The following is a 14933-nucleotide window of genomic DNA, read 5'->3' on the forward strand; positions in this document are numbered from 1 at the left end:
TTTTTTTTACTAACCCTTTAATAGTTGATATATTTCATTCTTGCATGGATAATTTAGTTTTTTTTCTTGCATTCACCTCCACTTCTTAGGATGTTTTGAGAATGGCTTCTTCCATAGCCCCCTCTTTAAACATCTCTCGTTCATCTTAGTTATTTTCAGATCTCACCTTGCATTGCATTTTCAATCACTTTGGGATTCAACACTTTGTGTTTGGGAGAGCACATCCACATCCCTCCAACTAGAGCACATCAACATGGTTCACATTGGGTGCCCTTATTGAGTTTCTCTAAGCTTGCATAGGAACTATATTTGTTAGTTGTTTAGCTTAGTAAAATAAAAGTGATTTAGTTGTTTTATTGCTTGAATCTTTCTTATATGAACATGTACAACTAAATTTTCCTTGTTTGAGTGTGCTCCCAACAGGTAGGTTTTTCAAGTACACATTTTTTCACTCTTAATGGGACTCACATCCCTCTTCAATTTTTGAAGTCAAAACTCAAAACTACTATCAAAAAACCATTCACTATCATCTCCATTAGGATGCAATGTCATCTCTACAAATCAGCATCTCCACCTGTGATAGTTTTGCAAAACCATTCAATCTTACAAACATGTCCTATTATGTCATCTCCATTATGTTTTTGACATCTTTGTGACTTCCAATTGTCATCTCTAAAATTTACCCTTCTATCATCTATGTAGTGAGTAGCCAAAAAACCAATAGTATTTACAAACTGTCGTCTCTAATTTTTAACCCATTCTAACATCTTTGTTGCGGGTGGCCGAATATCCACAGAGTCTTCAACTATCATCTTTGTAGTTTGGCCAAGTACTATCATTTACATTGTTACTAGATTGAAACCTATCATTTTAGTAATATTTTGTCACCAAGTCTAGTGTTTGTTGTCTGCATTATGTGTGACCAAGTCAAAAAATTTAGTATTTTATCATCTGCAATTTTTTGTCATCCTTGATGTTTGGCATCCCTGATATGGTTTTGTCATATATGACTACAAGGTGTAAGTGATAAAGTAGAATGTATTTCTTTGTGTCCTATCATTTGAGAGTTTTTTCATCTCTGTCGTTATATCATCTGCACCTGGTGTCTATCATCTTGGAGTACTTACTAATTTTCTTATGTTTTTTGATGCTTAACTTATTATTTGATTGACATATAAGGATTTCTAATCTGGTTTTTATTGGAGGAGACAAACCTTGAAGATTTATAGTGATTTTAATCACTTGTAGGCTTTTAATGGCAAATGAACTTGTATGAATTATTCACTTGTCTTTGAAATGTATATTGCAACTAAAACCTAAACCAAAAAAACTCTTAAATGCATTTAAAGGTAACATTATACATACACTCTTGAATGTTTTAAGGGAATTTACACACATTTCATTGGAATGAATATTGTTCAAATACACTCTTGAATTCTTAAGAGTCAAAGAAGAATACAATAAAATATTTCAATTTGGGTTTAAAACATGCTCATGCAATCTTGAAAGCTTAAGGGACAAAGAATCTTGCTATGAAATATTTGGACTTGGTGCTTAAAATGAATACACTCAATCTTGAATGGCTTAAGATAATTTGTTTCATTTCCATCAATTTTCTTATGATGAAGACAATTGATTAACTTTTTTTGACAAATACTCACTTTTTATTATGTTGATGGTGCTATCAAGTTGGAAAGATTAATGATTGCTTAAACATGATTGTCTACAAGAGTAGATAGAAAATCTAAAGCTTCATTTGGAAAAGAAAAAGTATCTTTTAAACCCTGAGGCCACTTATGTATTATCTCCTCCCGTGCTTTCAGGTGATCTTGAGTGCACAAGAAATAAGTGATCTTTCTTTTACTTTTAGGAGGCATGCTTGGGGATTTCATCACCCCTTGGGATGATCTCAACTCCAGTGTTCTAATAGAGTATAAATATCAGGACACGAATCAAAAGGCACTGCTCTTAGAAGTAAAACTTTATCACTCTTGGCTAAACCCCAAAGACCTTTATACCTTTGAGAAGTGAATGTGGAGATTTAGGTCACCATCTCCTCTTAGTTGTATGACACTATTTTCTTTCATCTAAAAATTTGGGCCTCATATACCTTGTGTATATCGAGGACACCCTCTAATTGATCTTTGTACATCCTAGTTGTAACCTTATTAAAATTGTTGATGTGTTTAGTGTGCTTGAGTTTTTAAACATCCAAACCAATACCAAACATCAAACAAGTCTAAAACAAGTGAAATAGTGAGCTAAACATTCAGTGAGAAAAATGGTTCTAAGTGGGTCCTCTTGACCTTCAATAATTTTCATGATTCCTTATACTTGGTCTAGCATTTGAAATTCATTGGGTCTTGATATTCATAATATTTTTTGTAAGGTTCTTATGTTTGATTTTGTAATTAGTTTTTTTTTTCTTGCCATGTTCAAAAAATTCAAGCTTAAGAAGGTGAAATTATCCAAACCATTTGCCTACAAGGAAAGGAAAAACCTAGCACACAGTGATAAATAATTCTGATATGCTATCAAAGACATCAAGAAGGAAGAAGTCAAACATGATCATTCTGAAAGAATCTTATATAATGATAAACTTTGAAATTGGTCTATTTCCTCTAAAGTAAACTCAAAATTTTTGTTTCTAGTGAGAGAGGATTAAGTTATCCACATAGTGACCACATTACCCTCATTTTCCATATCAATCCATTTTTGAAATTTCTAGTTTTTCATTTGCAAAATTTCCTCTAGAGATCTTGATCATCTAAACCTTAATATTTTGGCCTAAGAACATCTTATTTACAAAACTTTTGAGATTACAACACTAGACCTTCATCCACAAGCAAACATTTATCATAGTTGCACTCACTCATTTGGGGATAACAAGTCCATCTCCAAATATTGAGTGATCTATTTGGTCTCCTATCTTTCCCAAAGATCACTTGTCCATCTTTGGTAGGAGAAAGATACTTTTTATCCTATACCACACTTGGTTTTCCAAATCAATGAGGTCTTTTGTTTACATTTAGGTTGTTTTCCCTTTTATCATATAAGGTTCAATTTCTCTCTCAAATATTCTCCTTCTTCCACAATCTTCCATCCATTGATTTGGTAACAACTATATGGTGCAAACACAATCCGATAGACCCACATTTAACCCTATGTCTCATTTATTGGAATCACTATGACAACAAGAGATGGAGAATCCTTTTCCCCCATGATTAGCCTCAATGGGGAACACATTCCCCTTTAGTACAAACTTTTTTATGCCTAGCTCAATAGCCACACAAGAACTAGAGAATTCTTTTCAAAACACCACTCTAGGGAGTAACACACATAATGAAAAACAAGTGTACCAAGATGAAGATATCATTATTAATAATAACATCCCTAATGATGTCCAAACATTTCTTGCATATCCATACAACTTAGAAATGTTGGAAAAATATATTAGGGAAAACAAGATTGAGATCTTCCTAAACCTAGTTATAGATGGTGTTGATGTCCCTACAAGTTTTGATGCGAGAACTTTGTTAGGAAAATTACCAAGGATGGTGCTCCCATGTTACCAACTTCAAACATAGCCCAAAAATTAGGCAAGGAAAAATAACTTGTGGTGAGAAATAGTTCCATATCTACATCAAGTGCTTCAACACAACCCACATTCCAATTAAGTGCAAAATATATTCAACAAATCATTAGTGCTATGCCCAACACTACTACACATGCTAGTATTTTGTAGTCAACCTTGATAGGTCCAATTGAAGGATGCTTAAACATTGGACAAGTACCTATACAACAAATGATAATCCTGAAACAATTGATATACTACTCTTATTTACAAATGCCAACAAATATGATGAAAACATATGTGCCAAATCCAATGATTGTATATCAATACATTGGCCAAAGTGGCACACCACCACATCCACCACCTCTTAATACATTTGGGAATCCATACAACTTTGGAGGTGGGTTCATCAATTCCTAATAGTCACAAATGCAACCAAACCAAGATCTAGCCCAACAGTTGCATGAACTTCAAAATTTTGTCCATAACATGAACAAAAAAAGGGTGAAGGATTTCTATTTTGAGAAAATTTGTCCCTTTCCATTTGACAGATCTATAAACATGATATTGTTCCAAAAAAAATTGAGATTCCTAAATTTGACAAATACACAGGAGAAACATGTCCCATCACACATCTCAAGGAATTTTCTATCTTATGTCAAGAAGTGGCCTACAATGAGGATTATCTTAAGAGGCTTTTCATAAGAATCTTTGGTGGCCCTACACTTGAATTGCTAATGAACTTTCCTAGAGGATTCATAACCTCTTTTGATGAATTGACAGGGAAATTCTTAGCACAATATTCTTATGCATTGAAAATTGTGCCTCAATGAGTGATTTGTACAACACAAAAAAATAAAATGGTGAAACATTTTCCAATTTTCTACAATTATGGTGGCATCTTGCTAATTGCATGCCATATAAAATTGAAGATTCCCACCTTGTAGACATATTTATCAAGAATTTGATCCTAGAGATGTCTTTCCAAATGAAGATGGCTAGTCCTAAGGACTTTGCCACATTAGTCAAGAAAGGCAAGAACATCAAGAATGGACTCTTACACAAGGGTTCCATTAAAAATTATAGCTCTTCATCCTCAAATAATGATACAAAAAATAATAGAAAACTGAAATTTTGGTCCAAAAATAAAGATGTTACCCACAATGGTCTCACTGATATCAAAAGTGTATGAAACCTTCAAGGTGGAAAAAAAAAAACAACAACTATTGCAACCAAAACAACAATATTTCAAACCATGACAATCAAAATCAAAATCAAAACAACTATCAGAACAACCATCAATCTCGCAATCAAACACAACTCTTTCCTTGCAATAATAACAATAACAACTACAATTGTGATTATGATTAGAATAGAAAGTTCACTAGCTTTTGTGAACCCTTGGATGTCATATTTCAAAATCTAGTGGATCATCATTTGATGGTTTTTCCCAACACACAAACCTTTGATGAAAATCAACCTAAATCCAAATGGTATATGGAAAATGAATATTGCAACTACTACCACATCAAAGGACATGACACTAATAAGTGTATCAAACTCAAAGTCTTCATTCAAAATCTTCTCAGTGATGGGAAAATTAAGGTTGAAGGAGGACCAACCTCTGAAAATGATAAATTGAGGATATTTAAAAAGTCATTCCCTAGCCACAACAATGAAATTAACAAAAATAGAAACAATAATACAAACAATGTCAATCGAGCTTCCACATCTAACATGCTACATTGTGATTATTCTACTAACCACATATCAGGATTTGACTCCATGTGTGGTAAAATAGAAGCAAATAATATATTTGGTTTTGACTCCATGTGTGGCCACATTGAAGAAGTGGACACTCATGTAAATACCCTTGTCCTAAAAGTAGCTGATTGTGGTGTAACCACTCAATAGGGAAGAAATACTTTGCAAGCTATAATTCCTAATCCCACTAATCTATCAGTTCCACATGTGCATGTTGTTTCATCCACTTTACAAAGACCTACTTCCCGCTACGATGTTCTCTCTCAGTTAGGGAAGACTATTGCATAGATATCCATTCTCAAGCTTCTTACTACCTTACCTATCAAGAAAGAAATTCTTGAGACTTCCCTTTTAGATTCTCATGCTCCTAAAAAAATTAATGCATCCCAATTCACTACCATGATTTGAAATCTTGTCGTACAACAACACCTTGTCTACATAGACAAAGATTTCCAAGGTCTTGATCAATACCACAATTTGTTGATCCACATTGAAGTCCTTATACAATGACATATAATAAAATGAGTCTTTATAGATAATGGATCTTGTTTGAACCTTTGTACATTGAAGATTGTCTATTTCTTGGGGCTTCTAGAAGACCTCCTAGATATTAATAAAAGGATAAAAATTAAAGTATATAATGAAAGAGAAAGAGAATCAAATGGAGTTATCATGCCACCACTAAAGGTTGGCCCAACTATAATCAATACTAAATGTCATGCCCTAGATTTGGACTTGCCATATAGCATCTTGCTTAGTCAGCCCTAGATATATACACAAACTGGTCCCATCTACACATCATCAATGCTTGAAATTTACCCACTAGGAAAGAAAGGTAAAAATTCCAAGTGACCCTTTGCCTTTTTCTTTTTGTAAGAGATTGGAAGGTACCCCAACAATTTTTTGTCCAATCAATGAGTTTGCTAAGGTTATACCTAGATCTCTCACCATAATAGAATCATCTTCCATGATAATTCTAGATTCATCCAATGTTGATTCCAATTCTTGTAAAGGAAAAGAGAAGGTTGAAGATATTAAGATCAATACTACAATGAAGAAGGTTACCTTTGCCAATCAAGGAATGGGAGAGTATAAGTTTGAAAATGTCTAATGTGTTGGACAACTACCACTCTCCCCCAATCCTTTGGAAAACCTTCCTAGATACCACCTTCTACAAATAAGGATGCTATGCATGTTAATAAAATAACCTTTTAACAATGGGGTTCACTTAGTGATGAACACATGGAGTCCAATACCTTAGATTGGCTATATTTTGATGGAAAAGATGATCATGTGGAATTCCCTCAAGATAAGTATGTCAAGGCTCCTCCCATCATTGAAAACATGGGATATAATGACACTAGCCTTGGACTTGAAGAAGATGGAAGTAGATAACTCTTAAGGATAATAGCTATCCTAAAGGACATGGTTTGGGCTCAATTAAACCCAATGTGTGCTTTGTTGACAACTATTGTATAGTCAAATTTAAGTCTAAGACTGAGGAGGAGGAGTTCTTTGAAATCTCCTTTCAATACATTGAAGATGACCTAGATAACTACATCTATGCCATTACCATAGCTAACCTTTCATCCACCAACCTACCCATCACTAACCCTAACATGATAGACTAGGACCTTCAAGATAGACCACCATCTCTTGATGTTTGCAACTCTGATGAAGTAGTGATGGCACTCTTTGGCCTTAAGAATCTCCAAGATTATGAACATGAGATCCAATACAATGAGAAATCCTACTTTGGTATCCAAGTCAACTCTCTTATTTGCAAAAATGAAAAAGAAAATAAAAATAAAAAAATAGAAGAAACGTCCTCTAATGAAAACTCTTTTGGAGCACTTTTGGATGAATAAAAAGACAAAATAAAGGATGCATCTTCTAGTGAAAACCTCCTAGAGGCACTAGAAGAGGGAGAGATTGACTTTCCATTCAAATCTTTACCACTAGCAAAGTCATCTATATTGAATAAGACACAATTTTAGTTAACTTGGGCATGGTAGATAATCCACAAATCACCTACATTGCTACTACCCTAAGTCCCAAAGAACAAAAAGTGATGACTAAGTTCCTACAAAAAGGAAAAATCAATTTTGCATGGACATATAAAGACATGTCAAGTCCAGACATAGATTTAGTTGTGCATCACTTAGTGGTGGATCCAAAGATTAAACCTATTAAGAAATAGTTGTGCAAAATGTATCCTAAGGTAGCACTTTTGGCCAAAGTAGAATTGCAAAAAGTGCTAGAGGAAAAACTCATCTGACCTATTGGTTATCCTAAGTGGGTTGCCAACATTGTTCTTATAGGTAAAGCATTTGGAGGCATCTACATATGTTTAGATTTGCAAGATTAAAATCTTGCATGTCCTAAGGATGATTTTCCACTTGCTAACATAGACATCATAGTGCATTTGAATGTTAGACATGAAATGTTGTCTTTAATGGATGGTTTCTTTGGTTACAATCAAATCAAAACACATAAAAAGATTGACACAAAATAACATTCACTACCCCATGTGGAAATTTTTGTTACCAAGTCATGCCTTTTGGATTGAAGAATGTTGGCGCCACCTATCAATGTGCAATGACCACAATCTTCCATGATCTTCTACATGTGATAATGGAGGACTATGTTGATCGCATTCTAGGAAAATGTAAGACACGTGATTCCCACATTGTTGTACTTACCACTATCTTAGAAAGGTTGGAGAAATATAAAGTGTGCCTTAATCCCAAGAAGTGTGTTTTTGGGGTCCTAATAGGGAAATTGTTAGGTTACATAGTGTCAAGAAGAGGCATTGAGGTACATTTCAATAAAGTGAAACCCATCATGGAAATGCCTTCACCTACTACATTAAAATAGCTCCATAGCTTTCAAGGGTGGTTACAATTCATTAGACGGTTTGTGATCCAGGGGATAAAAATAAGTGAAAATTGAAATGTCTCCAATGCTCCAAGAATCAACATCATTACAAAGTGTTAGACATCATGACTCCAATGTGACTTGAATGGGCAAAATTAGAGTCTAGTTTACCAAGTTATGATCGGTCAAAGTTTGGTCAAACTAGGACTAAAGGTTGTAAAAAGGTGAAAAGTAAATCATCTCAAAAGTGGGAAACAATAGATTTCAAATTGAAGAGCTCGTCATGATCTTTCCAATGATGTTCATTTCATCAAAAAAGGAGCTCGTATGTTGAAGTTATGCACATTTGAATTTGGAAGAAAAATACAAATATTGATGACATCATCATGAAATCGCAAAGTGACATGGTAGATTGTTTTCAAAAAGTATGTGGTCAAATTTGAACCTGCAACCACTTTTCAAACAGTTTCCTAAATAGCCACTACACCACAAACAAAATTTACTGAACTTTGGAGGGAGTTCCATTTTAAATTATAACAAACCACCAAATGAAGTGATGGAGGTTGACAGGCGTTGAACCCCTAACCACCAGCCTCCGAAATCGACCAATCACCATTGAGCCATTTATAGGAATATGATATTGAGTGGTGCATATGCTATTTGAAGGTGATTTAGCCACCAACCTTAGTTAAATAAGGTTTATAGTTATTTTGTTAATATTTTGTTAACTCCCACTTAGTAAATGCCAAAATATACAATTGTAAAAGGGAGTTGAATGAAATAAAAATGGTTAGAAGGCCTAATTATGTAAATTATTGTTATTTTAGGCAAATATTTTGTATAAAAAGAGGGGTTTGGGGCCTTTTCAAGGCATGAAAATTATTCTAAACAACCAAATGATAAGAAGGAAACTGTGATTTTGGAGACATGGTGATTATTCCTACACATTAGAGAATACTTATGCATGTGCTTGAAGGGAATTATTTTAAATCACTTGTAATTGATTTCATAAAGTTAATCAGATCAATCCCCCTATTGGAGCTGGACTCGGAGACATAGTCCATACTGGATGAACTCTAAAATCAAATGTGTAGTGTCTCTATCTCTCTTTTCTCCTTCTATCATTTTATTCTATGTTGTTCTTTTATTGCAATTACATTAATTTGATTCATTAAATTTTTTAAATTAACTTTATGTAATTGGTTAACATTCCTTTGTAATAGTCCTAGATCCTAGAAATCAGATCAAGTTTGGTATCAGAGCCTTTGTTGGACTAGTATTGTAGATTTGAATGTTAACAAGATCTAGGTTGAATCAAGGAAAAGGTGACCTTGAAGAATATAATCCTAAGATCAAAAATTAAGAGCCAATCCACCATTCCAGATGGAAGATAAAGGTGGTGGACAACATTCAGAAGATCAAAGTATCCAAAAGACTCTCCAAAATTTGCAACCAATGTTAGAAGTCATGTTACGGGAAAGAATGAAAAGATGTAGAAATGTGCAGCTTGTGGAGACAAAGGGATAAAGAAAGGCACTAGTCGTGATCCACCAAAGATACCTCCATCTTCTCCCTCTTCTCCTTCTTCTACATATTCTAAATCTTCTAATATTTTTTAGGGTGAACATAAGCCTTGAATTAGGTTGGATGTAAATTTTGACTTGCTAAAATATTGTGGGGAGTTAAATGTCGAGAAACTAGATGACTGGATTCAGCAAGTAGAAATCTACTATAGAGTTCAAAACCTTGTAGATGATGTTGATAGAATTCAATTAGCCACTCTTTCATTAGGTGGTGTAGCTCTAACTTGTTGGGACAGTATGATTCGGCATGAAACTTCACAATATGGTAAGTTCAATCTATCTTTGTCAAAATTTGTTAGTACTTTGAACAAGCAATTCTACTCCCTAGGCCATATGCAATAGTTAATGATGAACTGGCAACATTTTAGGCAAGGGAAAGGTCAAACTATCCAGGAGTACACCCATGAGTTTCATAAAAAGGCTATTTTATTAAATGTCACATTATATACCCAAGACACTCTACTCAATTATATAGGAGGTCTTCATTCTTACCTAAGGCATTCCATTCTCATTCTAAATCCTTGTAATTTGGATGAAGTATGTATCCAGGAAACACATTTAGAGTCAAGAGGTAAGGGTACTTTCATTGATAAGTCTAATAAAAAGCCATCTCAATCTAAGGAAAAGTCCAAAAGCAAAGGAAAGGGTAAAAAGACAAGTACAATAAAGAAAGAGGGTGAGAAACCCACATGCTCACATTGTAAGAAAGAAGGGCATGATGATTCTAAGTGTTGGAAGCTGCATCCTAAAAAGAGGCTGAAGTGATTTGGTGGAAATAAAGGCAAATAGAAGATAGCTACTATAGTACAACAAGATCTTGGATCTGATTCTAGAGATGAAACACAGATCATTACCACTAGGATTAAAGGTAAAGGAAAAGGTATTTCTCTTTCATCAACTATCAGTTCTTCTAATATAAGTGCAAATATGAGTATAGATTCTTCTCCAAAGAATGATAAGAAAAGGAATGAATTATTTCACATTCAAGTTGTCATCAAGAAAAATAAGGTAGATACATTATTTGATATAGGTTCTCAAGTGAATTTGATATATGAGGAAGTTGTTAAGAAGCTTAATCTAACTACAACACCTCATATGAAGCCATATCCTCTTGGATGGGTGTTTAATGATGCGCAATTACAGGTAACCAAGCAATGTAAGTTAAGATTTTCTATCACTACAAACTTTGTAGATGAGGTAGAAGCTAATCTAGTCCCTCTAGATATTTGTGATCTTGTACTTGGGAATCCCTATTTGTATGATCGACAGATTATCTTCTATAAGGGGGAAAATAAGTATCATCTATTTAAAGATAAAATTGAATACATTGTATGAGCACACAAGGTTAAGATTAATATGACACTAGTTAATGTTGGTTAGATGAAAAGGTTAGTCAACTCTAGTAAGAGTTTTGTGTTGATGATTGTAAAAGCCAAAGAAGATGAAACATCTAAGGTATTCAAGAGATGTGATCTAAAACATAAGGCTGAAATGGTCAAAGTAGTTTCCACTTATGATGACTTGTTTCAAGAACTGAAGGGATTTCCTCCTTAAAGAGAGATACAACATGAAATTTACTTGCAGCCAGAAGTGCCACTTCCTAATATCGACATGTACCCTTTATCAGTTGTGTAGAATGAAGAAATCAAGAAGCAAGTTTAGGAGCTCATCAAGAAAGGAGTTATCCATCCTAGTACTTCTCCTTGTGGTTCTCCTATTGTGTTGGTTCCAAAAAAAGATGGGACTTGGAGAATGTGCATTGACTACAAGGCTCTAAACAAGATAATAGTAAAGAACAGGTACCCTCTTCCTAGAATTGATGATTTACTTGATCATTTGAAACATGCAATTTATTTCACTAAGCTAGACTTATGTAGCAGATATCATCAAATAATTATTGCAAAAAGTGATATTTGGAAAACTACTTTTAAGAAAAAACATGGACTTTATGAGTGGTTGGTTATGCCATTCGAGCTTTGTAATGCACCAGCTACATTTATGAGAGCCATGAATAATGTCTTTCATCCCTTTATTGATGATTTTGTCATAGTCTATTTAGATGATATTCTTGTATTTAGTAAGTCTTGGGATGATCATGTAATTCATGTAAAGAAAGTATTTGATATACTGAGAAAATAAAAACTTTATGTAAAGATGTCTAAATGCAATTTTTTTAAGACATCATTAGTGTACTTAGGCTATGTTGTAGGGAATGTTCAATTGAAGGTAGACCCTGCAAAGGTTGAATGTATTGTAAAATGTCCTAAACCAAGTACAATTATAGAAGTCAAGAGATTTTTAGGTACAATTCAGTACTAAAGGAAGTTCATTGTAAACTTCTCTTATATTGCATCATCATTACATGCACTAACCAGTACCAAGAAAACTTTTCAGTGGGGAGGTCCATAGCAAAAGGCTTTCGACACTTTGAAGTAGAAGTTGATCATTGCACTAGTTCTAGCTTTACTAGATTTACATTAACCATTTGAGATCGACATAGATGCAAGTGGGTTTAACATGGGAGCTATACTCATGCAAGGAGGTAAACTAGTCTGCTACCACTCTGAACTTTTTTAGGAGCAGTAAGTAACTATCCTACTTATGATAAGGAACTTTATGCTTTAGTTTAGAGTGTTAAGAAATGGAAACACTAATTAAGGGGAAAAGAAACTATAGTTGACACTAATCACTAGCCACTTTAGTATTTACACTCACAGTCTAAATTGCAACAAAGTAGTCACTTTAGGTGGATGGGTTTTCTACAATAGTTTAAGGTGTCCATAACAAAGTATCATATATGCTCTCTAGGCCCCCTATTATGAATTCTTTGATAATCCTTTAGAATAGTTGTATGGTCATGAAATTTTTTAGGAATAGTATACTAATGATCAAAACTTTAAGGATATCTATTTAGCTTTAATCCAGGGTAAACATGTAGAAGAGAAACACTATTATGTGCAAAATAACTTGTTGTACCACTTGGGAAAATTACGCATTCCTAAAGATGAACAAGCACATGTAATTTGAGAAGACACACACCTCTTTGATTGCAAGACATTTTAGGGTAAGTTAAACATTGGCTCAATTATAGAAATATTGTTACTAGCCTCATATGCAAGAAGTTGTAACTAAGTATATAAAAGGATGTGTAATGTGTGAAACTAGCAAACCAAGTAATAGGAAATTGAGCTTGTACACACCATTACCTATACCATATTATCCATGGGAAAGTGTGTCTATGGACTTTGTGGGAGGTTTACCTATGTCTAGGAAGGGTCTTGATTATTTGTATGTAGTAGTTGATCAGTTCAGCAAAATGTGTATTTTAGTACCTTGTAAGAAGAAAGTCACCATTGAACTAATAGCTCATTTTTACTTTCAAAATGTATGGGTTCATTTTGGGTTACCCACTTCTATTATATCAGATTGAGATTCTTGATTCTGGGGGCAATTTTGGTCATCTTTGTGGGGACTCAAGGACACCAAGCTAAAGAAGAGTTCAGCCTTCCATCCATAGACTGATGGATAGATAGAGGTAGTGAATAGGAAAATTGTGTATCTGCTTAGAGGTTACTGTAGAAAAAATCCTAAGTTGTGGGATAAAATTCTTCATTACGTGCAACATGCTTACAACCATGTGGCACATTCTTCTACAAAGAGATCTCCTTTTGAGATTTTCTTCAATTATTTTCCTAAGACACTAATGAATTTTTCTTTTGGAAAGGATGACATTATCGATGGACACCATGATGTGGAAAGGTCTTTGAAGTTCATCTAGAAGGTCCAGGAAATCCATCAAGTAGTAGAAACATAGTTGGAGCAGAGCCAAGCAAAATACAAGGCTCGCCATGATAAGAATTGCATCAATCATTAGTTCCAAGTTGGTGATAAAGTTTGGTTACATATCAACAAGGAAAGAATGCAAGATGAAGGAAGAAATCTCAAGCCTATTAGGTGTGGTCTTTTTGAAATCTTGGAAAAGATTGGTACCAATGCCTACTACCTTAATCTTCCTCGATACATGCACATTTACTCGATTTTCAATGTGGAGAATCTGAAGTTGTATGAGCCTCCAATGATCTTGGATGAAGACATCAGTGTTCAACTTCCATCAGTGGATGATATTTCACTAGAGTATATGTCAAAATTGCTAGAAGATGTTATCCTAAATAAGAATGTTAGAACATCAAGCAGAGGACCAGTTGAATACTTTCGAGTGGGATTGAAGGGGATGCATCCAAGCAAGCCAAGATGGATAGAGATTGATAAAGTTAGGGAACTATACCCTCACCTACTTTCTGAGTAATCAAACCTTTGGAGGTCCAAAAGCTCTTCAATGGGGAGGCTTGATCTGGGGGATAAAAATAAGTAAAAATTGAAATGTCTTCAATGCTCCAACAATCAACATCATTACAAAGTGTTAAACATCATGACTCCAATGCAACTTGAACGTGAAAAATTAGAGTCCAAATGACCAAGTTATGACTGGTCAAACTAGGACTATAGGTAGTAAAAAGGTGAAAAATTAATCATCTCAAAAGTGGGAAACAATGGATTTCAAATTGAAGATCTCATCAAGAGCTTTCCAATGGCATTCATTTTGTCAAAAAATGAGCTCATATGTTGAAGTTATGCACATTTGAATTTGGAAGAAAAATGCAAATACTAATGACATCATCATGAAATCGGCAAAGTGACATGGCAACTTCAAGCTATCAACATTCGACATGTGGCATCTAGAAGGAAGGTTTGTTTTCAAAAAGTATGTGGCCATATTTGAACCCACAACCACTTTCCAAGCGAATTCCTAAACAACCACTTTAGAGGGAGTTCCATTTTAAATTATAATAAACCACCAAATGAAGTGATGGAGGCTAGTGAGGGTTGAACCACTAACCACCAGCCTCCCAAAATGGTGGGTCACCATTGAGCCATTTATAGGAATACGATATTGAGTGGTGCATATGCTACTTGAAGGTGATTTAGCCACCAACCTTAGTTAAATAAGGTTTATTGTTATTTTGTTAATATTTTTTTAACTCCCACTTAGTAAATACCAAAACATAAAATGGTAAAAGGGGGTTGAATGAAATAAAAATGGTTAGAAGGCCTAATTATGTAAATTATTGTTTCGG

The sequence above is a fragment of the Cupressus sempervirens genome, chromosome 1, assembly GCF_028749045.1.
Source record: "Cupressus sempervirens isolate cs-2001-9-10 chromosome 1, ASM2874904v1, whole genome shotgun sequence".
Taxonomy (NCBI): domain Eukaryota; kingdom Viridiplantae; phylum Streptophyta; class Pinopsida; order Cupressales; family Cupressaceae; genus Cupressus; species Cupressus sempervirens.